The following is a 14,024-nucleotide window of genomic DNA, read 5'->3' on the forward strand; positions in this document are numbered from 1 at the left end:
AATTACTAAATGGACACTGTGGCCAAGCGTAATTAAAGAAAATATCTGCTACTTGATTGCCTTAGTTCTTGCCTGCAAAGCTAGCTGACTACTGCTATCTTTAGCCTTTTTGCTCGTGGAGCTGCTGGAAGCTGTGCTGATCAACCAAATGTTTTAATTTCGGCATTAATTACCGTTTTGTTAAATTTAGATTACACAGTGCTTCGAGGCGGAATATCTTCAATAAGCAACAGTACAGAAGCCAGGAGTTTGCTATGAATCAACATCCGCTGACAAACGTCGGCTCGCATCTCTTACACAGAAAAAATTAATCCGCCAATATGCACTTGTTTATTTGCGAAAATAATTGAAGAAACGTAAATGTCTGGACCCCGGCTAGGGCAATACTGGCAACGTGCAGCTCCGACATGTCGATTTATTAATCAGCAGGCAGCTCTCTCCCGTGCCTTAATGAGCATCTGCCTTCGTGGTTTTATTTCTACAGCTAGCGTGGGACTTCAATTCAATCCACATCCGATGCCAAGGTGCGGCAGGTATGAGTTGTAGGTTTCGGCTCTTGGCCAGGGCTGTCTCTCCGACAAACACCAAGCCACCGGAATCAAACTTTAAAGCACTACCCACTCCACAATGTATTCACTTTATTAAAGGCGCTTCACCAATGTGCGAATTATCTCTGTTTTGATATCTTCCCACAACCGTGCTGCCCAGTGCTTCGTCATCCAGCCCCAATTGTCAAGGCGCCTATCTGCTCTAGCATGCATACGTACTCTCGTTCACTGTGCCTTAACTTATCCTCAAACAACCTCGTATCATCGCATCGGACCTTCTCCCAAGCTATGTTGACAATTTCCCTTATTAATTTCAGCAAGGCGCTTCCGAGCTGTAGCTCATTCCTGCATGCCCAGACCAGGAGGCTGTGGAAGAAGGGCACGGTGCTGCTGAGACACCACACCAGCTTGTCCTTGCGGCTGGCAACTATGCAGTCGCATATAAACGGAATGCCGACAACCTCGTGGGTGTTGAAGATGAGCTCCGCACAGTGGTCTAGATAAAGGTCCACCCACTGGGGGGAAAAGCACCAGTAAAATATCGTCCTGACCACCCTCAACGGCGTCCCGGAGTCTTTCTCCAGCTGTCTAAAGTAGTCAATGTGGTGGGGCACGGCCTCGCTGTCCGCCTGGAAGACGTTTCTATTGAACATCCGGCGCGATGTATTGTCGTCGATGTCCAGCCTTCGGAAGCAGCAATCCATGATGCACCAAGATAGGTCTTCCCCAGAGGCTATTATAAACCCATGCACACAGACATCCTGTAGGTTGTCAGGATCCATGGCCAGCTCCATCCTGTCCAGCAGATCCGCATCTCCGCATAGCGCCAAAGCATGTGCTATCTGCTCCGGCACAAAGTATGTGCATATCTCTTCAGCACCGCTAAAACGGGCAATACATCGCATGGCCATCTCTACGTCATATGTCCACTCCAGGCGGGCTTTCGACAGCTCCCTTCGCCTCACAGGATAGAGCTGGAGGTAGCCGGCATATTCCTTCCTTAGCTCTGCGTTGAACGCCACTATCGCATGCACCTCTGAAAAAACGGTCTTGTCCAGCAAAGTAAGGCTATTCAGGGTGTTCCTGGCAAACTGGAGCATATTGGATCTGCTCTCTGCTACCATAATACAGGGCCGCAGCAGATTGAGTATGGCATACTTCTGCTCATCGCTTTGCAGCAGCGTCGTGGCAAAGAGTAACTCGTAGCTGCCGTTATCGACCATCCTCTCAACTTGGCCTGGGTGCCTCTTCAGCACAGCACTGTGCGCCAGGAGCATTCGCACGCTGGCAGCCAAGAGATAATCTTGTTCCGTGCTAAAGGCGGTGAGAATTTTATTCGCGCACCGCAACAGCTTGCCTTGCACATGCCTCTGGGCCAGCAATGGGCATCTAGTTATCCTCAGTGTGCTGTGCATCGGCCCGTGCTCCAGCTCAATGGCAACAGCACTCCCATCCGCCACAACTATTTCCATTCCCACTGAGCCAAATACATCCCACTTGGTGCTGTGCTCTATTCTTAGTATACTGAACCTTTTCACATCCGGGATGCAGATGACTTTTGCCCCGCCGAGCCGTTGAACAACCGTTTCAAACACCGCCGTGAACCTTGCCAGCATAAGTGCCTTCCTAGGTCCAGCGGGTATAGCCTCCAGATCTCCAAACCCCGACAGGTAGTCGCCCGGATCCAGACCGGCCTCAGAAAGTTGATCAGTCCCGTGTCTATTTCATTTTTGCAGCCGGGGCGGTTCTTACAGTACACAGCGTCAGGATCAGGCAGGTCTTCCACAACCCCGGCCCAGTCTTCCCGGACCTGATGGGTAACTGCGAACTGCCTCCAGTTTGGCGAAGAACTCAACCAGCGGTCTGCTTTCCGGCCCGTTTGCGCAGCTCCGTAGGTTATACTGGCCGCTTCTGGGGTCGAAGAATATGCAGCACACAAAGGCCAGCAGGGTCGACTCGACACAGTCGCTGAATGTCTCTCCAGTGAATGTCCTGTTGCTCCGCTTGTATCCACGCACCGATGCATTCGACGGCGGTGGGCTCAGCGATGTGAACGGGAAAAGATTGGCGTTTCCAAGCCACGCATGCAGCTCTGCCACCTCGGGGGCATCTCTGCTGCCATTCCGGCCGGCCTCTGCAAAGCATCTTCTGCATGTGGAGGGATCGTCCTTTGCCAAGCTGTAGAATGTGTCGTAAAATACCTCCAATTCTCTGTCAAACATGAGGTAAATAATCGCCTGAAGCAGCGCTTCCCTGGAAAGAAGAAACACACCACTGTTCGGGTCTAGGTGATTAAATCTATCCCTGCCTGCCAGAAAGCGCACCACTCTGTGCAGCTTCGACAGCCTGGTCCTGGTGATGCTCGCACACACCTTGTCCCCTCGGACCATCTTCAGAGTCTGTCTCTTCCTGCCGCTGGCCCGGCACACCACGCCACCGCTCTGGGCCGTGACCATGAGAACCCCCATAAACTCCGCTCTCCTTTCCCAGGACATGCCTCTGCGCATCAGGCTCTGGTAAAATGAATCCTGCGCCTCGGACCCCATCGATAGTACTCCACCCGCTGACGGAAATATATCTATTAATGCCTGATGAAATCTATTTTTATACCCCTGTGCATCCTTGTCTATTGAACCTTTGCACTCTCCCGTCCAATCGTCCCTATATATCCGCCTCCACAGGCCCTTACCACTGACGCTAGTGGGCAGACTCGCAGTTTTAATTTCTGGCCAGAGCCACCGCTTTTTCTCCAGAAAGCCCGATTTAATCAGCAGCATGCCGTGGCGCACATCCAGAGGGCCGCCCCGCCGGATGACCAATCCGTCTCTCTCCCATCCAATTCCGCCCTCTATCTCGGCGTCCGACAGGATGGCCAGCCCAAGTCCTGCACACACAGTTAGCAGTAGCACATGCATGTCGCCTTCCTGGGCTTTTAATGTATGCCGTTGCATGCATCAAAGGAGGGGATAAAGGGGAATGCCCACTAGGGCAGGCCATCAATAGGAGACACCGTTTCCTTGCTGTCTTAGCTGGCAGTTTACTGGAGCTCCCGCTGTGCAAAAGGTGCTCAGCTGCTAACCCCGTGCTGCTAACCCGGAGATCAGTGATCTGTACGTGCTTTTGGTACAGTATTTATACTCACATCGTGACCCCAATTCGCCAATCTTGTTGACATAACCACGGTACTGGGGGAGATCGGGGCAACTTAAGGTAACGGCACCTAGTGTAATGTCTATGTTACATGCCCCTCCCCTATGAAGTGTTCGCCCCGGACACTAAAATACCCTAATCGTATAAGTCTAACATTGCTTATGTGCTAACAGGTGGGTTCATGTGGTGGAACGAATCCTTTATTTATACAAAATCCTATAATCTAAACCATTAATTATGCTACGCGCCTGAGGGCTTGTCTGAGCGGTCCAGCATCCTTGGCCGCTACTCAGTTCACGGATACCAAGTCTGCCAGTTCCCAGGTTGTATTGGTGCTGCCGTCTATTGGTGCGCGTTGAGACTTCCTTATTTGACCGGTGGTTCGTTACTTGGGTTGTGTGCTAGGTGGCGCTGTCAGAGAGTGACCTCCTCTCATGCAAAATATGTTTATATTTTTTTTTAAAACTATGTTATGTATAAAAATGTTTTTGTTACCCTATAAAATTCCCTTACGATGCATAGTCTACCTTTTTCTTATTACTCTAATTTATGGTTTAATTGGTCTCCGAAGCCTCTCTGATACGACTAAAATGAATTTCGTTGGTGAGTGAAAAAAAAATATCCCCCTTTTTTTTTCCTTGGTGCTTTCTTTTTCAAAAAAAAGAAAAAAAAAATGAAAATAAAAAAAAATTTCCTTGTTTGTGTGTCAGACTCCCGTGGGATGCCCTTAAATCTGCGCGTCGTGCGTCGCAGGGTGAACTCTTTTTTGCGTCGGCGAATGCCAGACCTCCCTCGCGTAAGTATTCTGTATACCTTTATGTGTGTATTGTTACCAATGTTTTTGTGTTAGGGGTTCCGAGCGACGATCTATTTTTTTAAAATCTGGGGTGAGGACTGGCCGCCCGTACTCCCCGCCGGACACATCGTGGTGTACGAGGGGCCATGTTGTGGGCAGCTATGTCTGCTCACCTTCACCCCGCGGCTTCGGAGGCCAATTGTTCACTTTTATTATTAAATAAAATTTTTGTTAACGCTGTGTCTTATCTAGTACTTATTTAATCCTTATTTATCCTGCTGTCTTGGCTTTGTGCCAGATTGGTGTCAGTCACTTGTCGCTCAAGTTGGCAGACCACACCTTTTTCTAGCTCATGCGCCATTGTGCATTTTCTGGCACAAAGCCGCTCATGGCTTTGTGCCTGTGGCTAGTTCGTCTGGAGGTGAGAAAATGTTTTATTAAGCTATATACGATTAATGTGATGACTAGTGCCCCTGTTGACCAGGTAAAAATCAGCAACCAAGAGTTGTCTGTTGGCGGGCAGGGCATTGCCATGGTTGATGCACTTGTTGGCACCGCGTGGATGACCGCCATTATGGCCGGCCGTCTGAGGAGCAGGTAAATTACAGCTAGGGACAAGGTGATATTCCATAAAAACATGAAAGAATGGTTTCCGTTGTGTACGGTGTTGGTGTTGGAACTTGGGATTTTGTTCCAATTTTCTTCTAGCGTCTGCCTTAGCGTTCTTTCTGAGGATAAATTAAAATGCGGCAGTTCCGTTGTCCAATTGCCGTTTAGGCATTCCGAGAAATTTTGGAAGGTAGGTAAATATGCTTGGTTATTTGTTGGTTTTAGCACAAACGTTTTTAGGTTTGTCCACGCGGCCGGTAAAATGTGCTTAATGGCGGCCATTGACTTGTCAGATTTGCAAGGGAAGCGTTTTTGGATCATGACTTCGTTATTTACGCTTAGCTGGCATTGACAAGGTAGGGTTATCCTTAATGCCCCTGGTATGTTTAGCATTTCAGTTTGCAAGTTAAGTGAGTCCTGAGGGCATGTAATTGTGGTGTTGGGTTTGGGGTGTGTCAGCAGAAATTCTTCTGACCCAATTTCCGATATGATCATGAGGTCTGACTGATGACAGTGCATTGGGCAGTGTTCAGCGATGTCTTCAACTGTGGTTCCGTGGAACAGCTTGCGTGCACAGGTAGGGCCTTGTGTCTGATCCCCCGCGAATCTCGGTAAGTAGCATAACCTGTCTTGGTATGGTTTACATTCGTGAAGTGCAATGCCTGTTACCTCTTTTAGTATGGTTCGGGTTTCTGTAGTGGCTACTGCCATCATTAGTGGTGCGTGTCTGATCGTGCATGTCTGCTTTTCTCATGCAAAAGGGGATGTTAGTAACTGGAATAGACGCCACTGACTGCCTCGAGAGATAAGCGGGATTTTTATGTGCACCACCAGCAAACCTTCGGAGAACGTGCACTCACTGATGGGCAGGCGGAAGTATGATGACAAATGGTGGATTGATATGGCAAGTTCGAATCCATTTTTATTTATTTCTTTCTCTATTTTCCCCAAATCTGACAGTAGTGTTTCTGGTTTTATTAGTGCCATGGGTATTTGTTTCTGTCTACACTCCTGGAATGCTGTCTGGCTCCGCATTTTTCTCAATAAGAGAATAATTCTGGTAGCTGTCCCCAGATTTGCCTCCAAATTAGTTTGGATCATTTCTGACACCCATTCGCCCCCTTGCTGTTCTCTACTCAGGAATTCCTCCAAACTGTGGATCCTGGTTTCTGTTGTTCTTATTGCTTTATTTGTTTCCTCTTGACATCGTTTTTGTTCCTCCGAATGCAAGCTTAATGATTTCAGGACCTCCCCCATATTGTCATGAAGTGCTGTTATGTGGGCTTCTAGTTTATTTTCCTCCATAGACATAGAGTCCATTTTTTCCTGTGTTGCTACACCACAGCAATAGTTCAGACCGTCCGCTATGAATCCCAACGAAAATGTGCGTTTCGTTCTTAGTGACCTTGGTGCTTCTTCATCTGAGTACCAATTTGTCCTGTATAGCCTCATTTCATCATCTATTGCGTCTTCTAAGTCCTTCAAGTGCCTTCTGGCTTGACAGATGGAGCTCTGATTTCCTTTCATACAAGTTTCCAAGGGGCTTCTCCTAGGGGTCGGGTTCACTTTTGGTTCTGACCAGGGTATTATATAGGTTAACGGGATAGTGCTTTCGTAAATGATTGTACTAGGTAGTTCTTTCCAGGTGGCCCCAGCCGTTACTTCTACGTGTTGGGAGTTTACCGAGCAGAACCTGGAAAAATGTTCTGACTTAGTGTTATTTACGAGTTTGTGGGTGCCCTGTGGCCCTTGTCCTCCCCCTCTTCTTCTTCTTCTGATAAGTCACCCAGTGTCCATTCGTCGTAGAATGGTAGTATCCTTCCTATGTGTACCACATCAGTTTTTCTGCCACCCTCTCGCTTTACTTCGTAATTCACTTCGCTTATTTTTTTTGTAATCCTGTATGGCCCAAACCACCTTAACAACAATTTTTCGCTCTTGCCCACTTTTCTTATTGGTATAAATATTTTTACTCTGTCTCCGACTTCGTACTCCCCCTCTCTATGCTTAGAGTCGTAGAGCTCCTTGTCTTTCCCTTGTTTTTTCTGAATGTTGTCTACGGCCAACGCTCTTATCATTAACGCTTTTTCCCTTAACTCTTTGGCGTTTATGCTCGTTTCTTTATCCAAGAGAGCAGCATCCAATGGCAGCGTCGGGCTTCGTGCAAATATTAATTCGAAGGGCGTGAATTGCGTCGTTTCTTGTTTCGCCGTGTTGTACGCGAAGGTAACGAAGGGCAGGTATGAACACCAGTCCGTTTGTTCTGTATTGCAATATAGCGACAGCATGTCGGCTAATGTTTTGTTCAACCTTTCCGTTAGCCCATTGCACGACGGGTGATATGCTGTGGTGAAGGTGCTTTGGATGCCCATTATTTGTTGAAGCTCTTGCACTACCTCGGACTGGAAAACCTTTCCTCTGTCGCTCAGAATAGTGCGGGGCACACCATGTATTAAGAGCACTTTTTCTAGCAAGAATTTTGCTACCGGCCCTGCCTTGCCGTTGGGTAGAGCTGCAGTTATCGCGTACCTAGTAGCGTAGTCGGTTACCACCACAATGGTTGTTTTTCCCTGACTGCTTTTTCGAAAAGGACCCAACAGATCTATTCCCAGCTGATCAAACACTTGTCCTACTTGAATAGGCTGTAGTAGCCCTAGGGGTTTTCTGTTTGAGGGTCCTTTCCTTGCTTGGCAATCCCTGCATCCCCGGATGTATTTGTGCACATCCTTCACCATGTTGTCCCAGTAGTATTTTGGACTTAGTCTACTCAGAGTTTTGGTCATACCCATGTGACCACTTGTGGGCGCGTTGTGGGCTTCCCATAGCACTTCCTCCCTTAGTGCCCGTGGTATTACGAGCGCATATTCTAAGCCGTCCTTATCTGTAGTGGCTTTGTATAATATGTTGTCCTTTACCCTGAAATTCTTTGCCTTTCGTCGCGTTATTGCATCGCTGCTGCTATTTTCAGGGTCTATGATTACTTCTTTTAATTCCCTTAGGTCCTTGTCTCTGTTTTGTAATTCGTCCATCTTCACTGTCGAGATGGTGAAGGTGGGCACGTCATCTAACTCCTCGATTTCCATATTATCTACAGTGTGACCCATTTAGAATGGAAACACCCCTATAAAATTTTAGGTTATTAACCGATTTCAATGATTTTTTTTTTGAAATAATTAGGAATGAAATGTCTATTACGGGAGAAAATTTTAAATATTTATTTCAGTTTTCAGGTCATATTACGATACTTTTTCTTGATAGAAAATGGAGAATTTTTATTAGCGATTTTTTTATTGAAAAAATTACTACGCCACTGGATCTATAGTGCTTTCAAATAGCTGTGACTAAAATTTCATGAAAATCCATTCATTAATAACAAAGTTATGACAAATTAAAATTCAAAAATCCTCTAAGCTAACGGTCACAAAAGAACACCCTGCATCAACTGTTGCCATAGAAATGGTGTTACTATTTACTTGTTTATTATTAATTATTAATTAATTAGTTTCTAAAAAAAAAACAAACAAAAAAAAATCAAAAAAAAAAAATAAAAAAAAAAATCAAAAAAAAAATCAAAAAAAAAAAACAAAAAAAAATAAAAATTTTGGTCACAGCTATTTGAAAGCACTATAATTCCAGTGGCGTAGTAGTTTTTTCAATAAAAAAATCGCTAATAAAAATTCTCCATTTTCTATCAAGAAAAAGTATCGTAATATGACCTGAAAACTGAAATAAATATTTAAAATTTTCTCGCGTAATAGACATTTCATTCCTAATTATTTCAAAAAAAAAATCATTGAAATCGGTTAATAACCTAAAATTTTATAGGGGTGTTTCCAATCTAAATGGGTCACACTGTATATGTAGGGCGGGGTTGCGCGATAGACAGTCTGCGTCTTGATGCTTGCTGCCTTTCTTGTATATTACCGAGTAGTCGAACTCGGCTAATTTTAGTGCCCACCGAGCTAACCGCCTCCAAAAACTTTATCCGCTAGCTGCTGGAAGGTGGCTGGGGCATTGCAGAGTCCGAAGCTTAACACATTGAACTCGTACGAGCCATGTCCTTGTGCCGTGAAAGCCGTATATTGCTTAGAGGTTTCCTCGATCGGAATCTGCCAATACCCTGAGAACATGTCCAGTGTCGTGAAATTTCTGGCACTCCCCAGATAGGTCAATATATCATCTATCTGCGGTAGGGGGTAGCAGGATTTTTTCGTCACCGGGTTGATGGTTCTCTTGTAATCTACACAGAATCTGGTGGACCCGTCCTTTTTCTTAACTAGGACTACAGGGCTTGCCCAGGGAGAATGGCAAGGTCTTATTATCCCACAGTCTAACATCTCCTGTATCTGGGTATCTATTATCTCCCTTTCGCTCTGTGAGACCTTGTACGGGCGGCATTTTACCGGCTTGTCCTCAGTTACCTCTATCTTGTGCTTGATAAGGTCTGTTTTTCCCATGAATTTGGGTGATTTGCAGAACACATCCTCGTAACTTGACAACAGTTTTTTTAATTTTTCTTTAAAACGTCCTTCTGGTATGTGTTCTAGCTTATGATCCTCTAGATTCACCCTTTCATCGTTTGATTGACGGACCGAGAATACCTGACTTGATGCCGCTTCTTTTTCAATTTTTGCTATGGTGGTGCCTTTATACACTACTCTTGGCGAGGGCCGACGTTTTTGAGCTCTATCGTGGGGCTCTCTCTGTCTTGCCCGTAGTTGACCAGCAGGTGGTTTCTGATTAACATTGAAAGATTGTGCTGAGTCTTTGCAGGGGTTGAAAGTTGGTGGACTGATAAATTGTGGCAGAGCGGGCGTTTGCTCCCCTGTTTCTACCGTGGAGATCGTACAGTTTGCCATTGCGTCGGTAAGTGTTTCCGAGTCCCTGTTTATCTCCTCTGAATGTGCCTGATTGCGTATCGTTATGATTTCTCTGTCTTCGTCACTTCTTCCTGCCTCCGTTGCGTTTTTCTGTCGTACCAAGGTCAGAGTGATATGTCTCGGTGATCCCTCTGTATTTTGATTCTGAACGTTCCCAACGCTTGAACTTCTGTGCCTTGGTGCGAATGGGCTGTCGGGTTTTGCGGATCTCAAATTGTACCCTCTATTCATTCCCTTTTTCCTGCGCCGTTAGCTGCGTCTGCGAGGGTGTGTCTACCAATTTGGAGATTAGCAGACGGGGATGAAACGAGGCGCCTCCACCATGTCACGTTAAGGGTTGGTTGAGGGGGAAGAATACACAGGATTCCACAGGTATCCCACTTTATTTAATTAAGTTGTGCCTTATTGACTAGATGGTTATCTTACCCCAAGATGGCCAAGATGGCTGGGAGCATGATGTGAGCTGGCTTGGCTGTACATACACGGAGGGCAGCGCTTTAGCGGTGGTGAATGAACCCTAGACTTAGGTCCGAGGACATTCACCGAGCCGGCAAAGACGTGGAGAACCTAACAAAGGGAGGTAAGCTGGAACGGCAACTTAGGCTGCGCGCCCACACTATTTCCTTTGCTAGGGCTGATCTAGGGTGTGGCACTTGGTCACCTACTGCTCCACGTTAAGTTGCACAATAGGCGTACCCAGACTAACCCGGAGATCAGTGATCTGTACGTGCTTTTGGTACAGTATTTATACTCACATCGTGACCCCAATTCGCCAATCTTGTTGACATAACCACGGTACTGGGGGAGATCGGGGCAACTTAAGGTAACGGCACCTAGTGTAATGTCTATGTTACAATATCACATGGCACGTATCAATCGGCCAGTTGCATCTGCCGATCAGTATGCCAGCCTCCTGAATAGCCTCATTATGCGTGCCTTCTTTTCACTCTCTACACTGTCCAATTTCATAAATCTCCCTCGGCATGTGGCAAAGCGCAGTATGGCTGCGAGGCACAGGTCGGACGCGTTGGCCGCTACAAACACGCCTGCAAGTTTTGCGAACCTCTCGAACGTTACACTGGTTGCGATTCCACAGGCCTCAGCCGCGTGCATTTCCCTGTCGAATATCGCTCTGAGATAGGCCTCCGACGGCCTGCAGTAGCTGAATGCATCTCTATGGGCCTTGAGAAAGCGAAACTTGTTGGTCTTTGTGTAGCGGAGGATGTCCGTGAGCGTTATGGGAAAGCCGTCTCTGATACAGAGGTGGTAGAGGAGGACTGCCACCTTGTCCGCCCCGCTCAGCCGCACCGTAAATCTGACCGTGCCCAGAAGTGCCGTGATCTGCGAGGCGTAGCACTCTAGATTGAAAGCCGCCAGGATGCCCTGGGCAGTGCAGGAGAGGCGGAGATGCTGGCTTTTCACTGCATATTTAAAATTGAATCTTTCGCGCCCTCCCGGCGCGTTCGCTGCGCATGTATCTACAAGGACATCATCGCCCATGCACAGCCCACAACCGGTGCACACGCTACCCACGGCGGCGCCGTGCTCGCAGCTATCGTCTGCCATTCGAGGTAAATTTTTTACACCTCATTCTTGCAGGATGAGAAAATAGAAAGGCCTCAGACCCAACTAACTGCTGATCTCAATGACATCCCAGATATGGTGCAGGAAAAAGTCCCGCCGGTATGTATTTATTGAGAATAAGGCCTTGCACGAGCATAGGATGGCGCTCGTATAGCCCGCACATCCAGCGCTTTAGGGGATAGCAGGATCATCCACTTGAATCTGGCGATGGCTCCTGCCTAGATGGAGATAGCCCCGGGCTATGCGCCGAGGAGGAGCAAGCAGGCATGGCCCAGGCTCAGCAGAAGCAATAGGCGAAAGCATTATAGACTGAGATTCTTCCAAATTGCCCGCGCCTATGATGGGAAAGCCTGTTGTGTGGGCTTGCAAGGCCAGGACCAAACTGGCAGATGTGGTGGCCAGGCTTGGCCGCCAGAAATGGCTCGCTGTTGTGCTAATAGCTTAAACGGTTCCAACTTTTAATAAACAAATAGTGCTGTTTGATAATTCGACCCGACTTTGGAATGGCCTGAGCCCGTACAGTTGATCGTATTTCGCCGGTTTGAATCATATGAGCTCAAGATGGCGTTGCGCTACTTTAATCCGCGGCAGGATGGAGGGCATCGCCCCAATCACTGATTGGCAGCACCGGGCGGATCCTGAACAAGAAATGTTCTGTTTTACCGCTAAACATGCTGCTACTGACCGTGTCAGCGCTGCCTCAGGGTGCCAGGCGAAACAGGAGGTTTCGCGGAGTATCAGGAATAAAACACGGTGTCTCAGCAGGCATATAAATTGGAGACGCCTGTATGTTTGATGGCCAGAATAGTTTTCTACAGCACAGTAGCTGTTGCCTTACTCGAAAGAATAGCTGCTCGCAAGATTGAGGTAGCGCACCACCAGATATCTCCCCTTATCGATGGGCTTGAGGGCATACCGAGAAAGGTTGAGCCACCTGACCCTTTTTAGGGCTTAAGCCGTGTCCATAACCCACCATCTTCACGAAACCACTCTCAAGGGAACCCACCAACCTCCACGTCTCCTAAAATTCCCGGGGAAAGCCGAACCCTGTTTCCTTTTCCTTTTCTTATTCCTTCCTTTTTTTTTTCTCTTTCTCTTTTTTTAATCTTCTTTTTTTTTTTTTTTTTTTTTTTTTCCCTCTATTTTCCTTCTTTTGTCTTTTTCCCCCTCTCTTTTTCCCATTATTTTTTCCCCCTCTTTTTTTTTTTTTATATTTTGCCTTCTCTTTTTTTGTTTTCTTCCATTTTTTTATTCTTTTTTTTTTTTTTTTTTTTTTTTATATCGTTTAACTTCTCCAAAATATACATTGATCTTAACCCTAACATCTTATACTATTTACTATTTAATATTTACAATATCTACACCTAAACGTAATTTACGGATACCCTCTCGAGTCTGGTGGACCGGTTATTCCTCCCCCATGACCCCCTCCGCCCAATCATTAACCAAGGCCACATTACCCAGGTCCATCTTCCCCTCACGCCTTAACTGTACGGAGGCCCAGGCTATTCCTCTCTCTCTCATTTCCGTCCTCATCCTCACCCTATCATCCCTCTCACAGTCATTAATCACATGCTCACTCGACTCAACCCCTCCACCGCACTCACATTCACCCGTTCCTTCCACCAACTTAAATCTCACCAAGTACTCCCCTAGGTTGCCGTGTCCTGTTAAGAGTTGGGCACCCTTAAAGGACAGCGGCAACCTATCCCTTCCAACCTCCTTACACACCTCATATACTCTTCTTCCCTTATCCGACTTATCCCACTCCTCCTGCCACTCCTTGTGTATCCACTCCTCCATTTCCTTCTTGACCCCCTTCCTATCCCAGAGTTCGCACTCCCCAAGGTCCTCCATCACCCCCTCTTCACTTGCCAACCTGTGAGCCACCTGGATCCCCTTATCCTTTCTTTCCACCCATTCAATCCCGATCTCCCATCCCCTCCGATTCAACTCCGCCGCTCGCCCCCTGATCCTCTCCACCACTCTGTGCAGGCTAAATTCCTGCACCATACCCCAGGCCGCCTGGCTGTCGGTGACTAACAAATATCCCCCCTTTTCACACTCACTCACCACATTCACCCCCTCCTCAATTGCCCTTAGTTCCGCCGTCGTGCTCCCTCTCTCCCGTCCATCAAACTTGACGACTTGCCTTCCCCTCTCCATCACCACCGCAATCCTCGTCAGTCCCTCCTTCGCGCTGGCGTCTACCCATACCCTCCTGACCTCCATCACTCTCTCATTCATCCCTCTCCATACAACCCACCCTGGGTATGCCCTATCACTCTCCTTTGCGGCGTTATCCACTTTCTCTCTCTCCCTCTCACTCCGGAACCTCGCCGCTGCCTGAGCCCTCAGATGCCATGGCGGACAGCCGCACAGCACCCTGAGCGCATCCGTGGCCACGGTGCGGTAGCACCTTACCGCAGCCAACAGAAACTTTCTCTCAGCAGCCGC

At 47.3% G+C, this 14,024-nt stretch overlaps 2 long non-coding RNA genes across 2 annotated transcripts in view; both read left to right on the plus strand.

Moving 5' to 3' along the window:
- The first annotated feature begins 5,018 nt into the window (after positions 1–5,018).
- On the plus strand, positions 5,019–5,898 carry LOC145736638 (uncharacterized). Its single transcript, XR_014180065.1, has 4 exons — positions 5,019–5,293; positions 5,344–5,459; positions 5,566–5,714; positions 5,782–5,898. It is a non-coding gene; the product is annotated as an uncharacterized LOC145736638 (long non-coding RNA).
- A 3,981-nt stretch (positions 5,899–9,879) lies between these two features.
- The window catches only part of LOC145736576 (uncharacterized), a 279,046-nt gene continuing 274,901 nt past the window's right edge, over positions 9,880–14,024 (plus strand). The window contains exons 1-2 of the long non-coding RNA XR_014180016.1: positions 9,880–10,355; positions 10,416–10,806. This is a non-coding gene — a long non-coding RNA (uncharacterized LOC145736576). The remainder of the gene's footprint in view (positions 10,356–10,415; positions 10,807–14,024) is intronic.

The sequence above is a fragment of the Ips typographus genome, linkage group LG12 (assembly GCF_016097725.1).
Source record: "Ips typographus isolate SLU linkage group LG12, UJ_Ityp_2.0, whole genome shotgun sequence".
Lineage (NCBI taxonomy): Eukaryota > Metazoa > Arthropoda > Insecta > Coleoptera > Curculionidae > Ips > Ips typographus.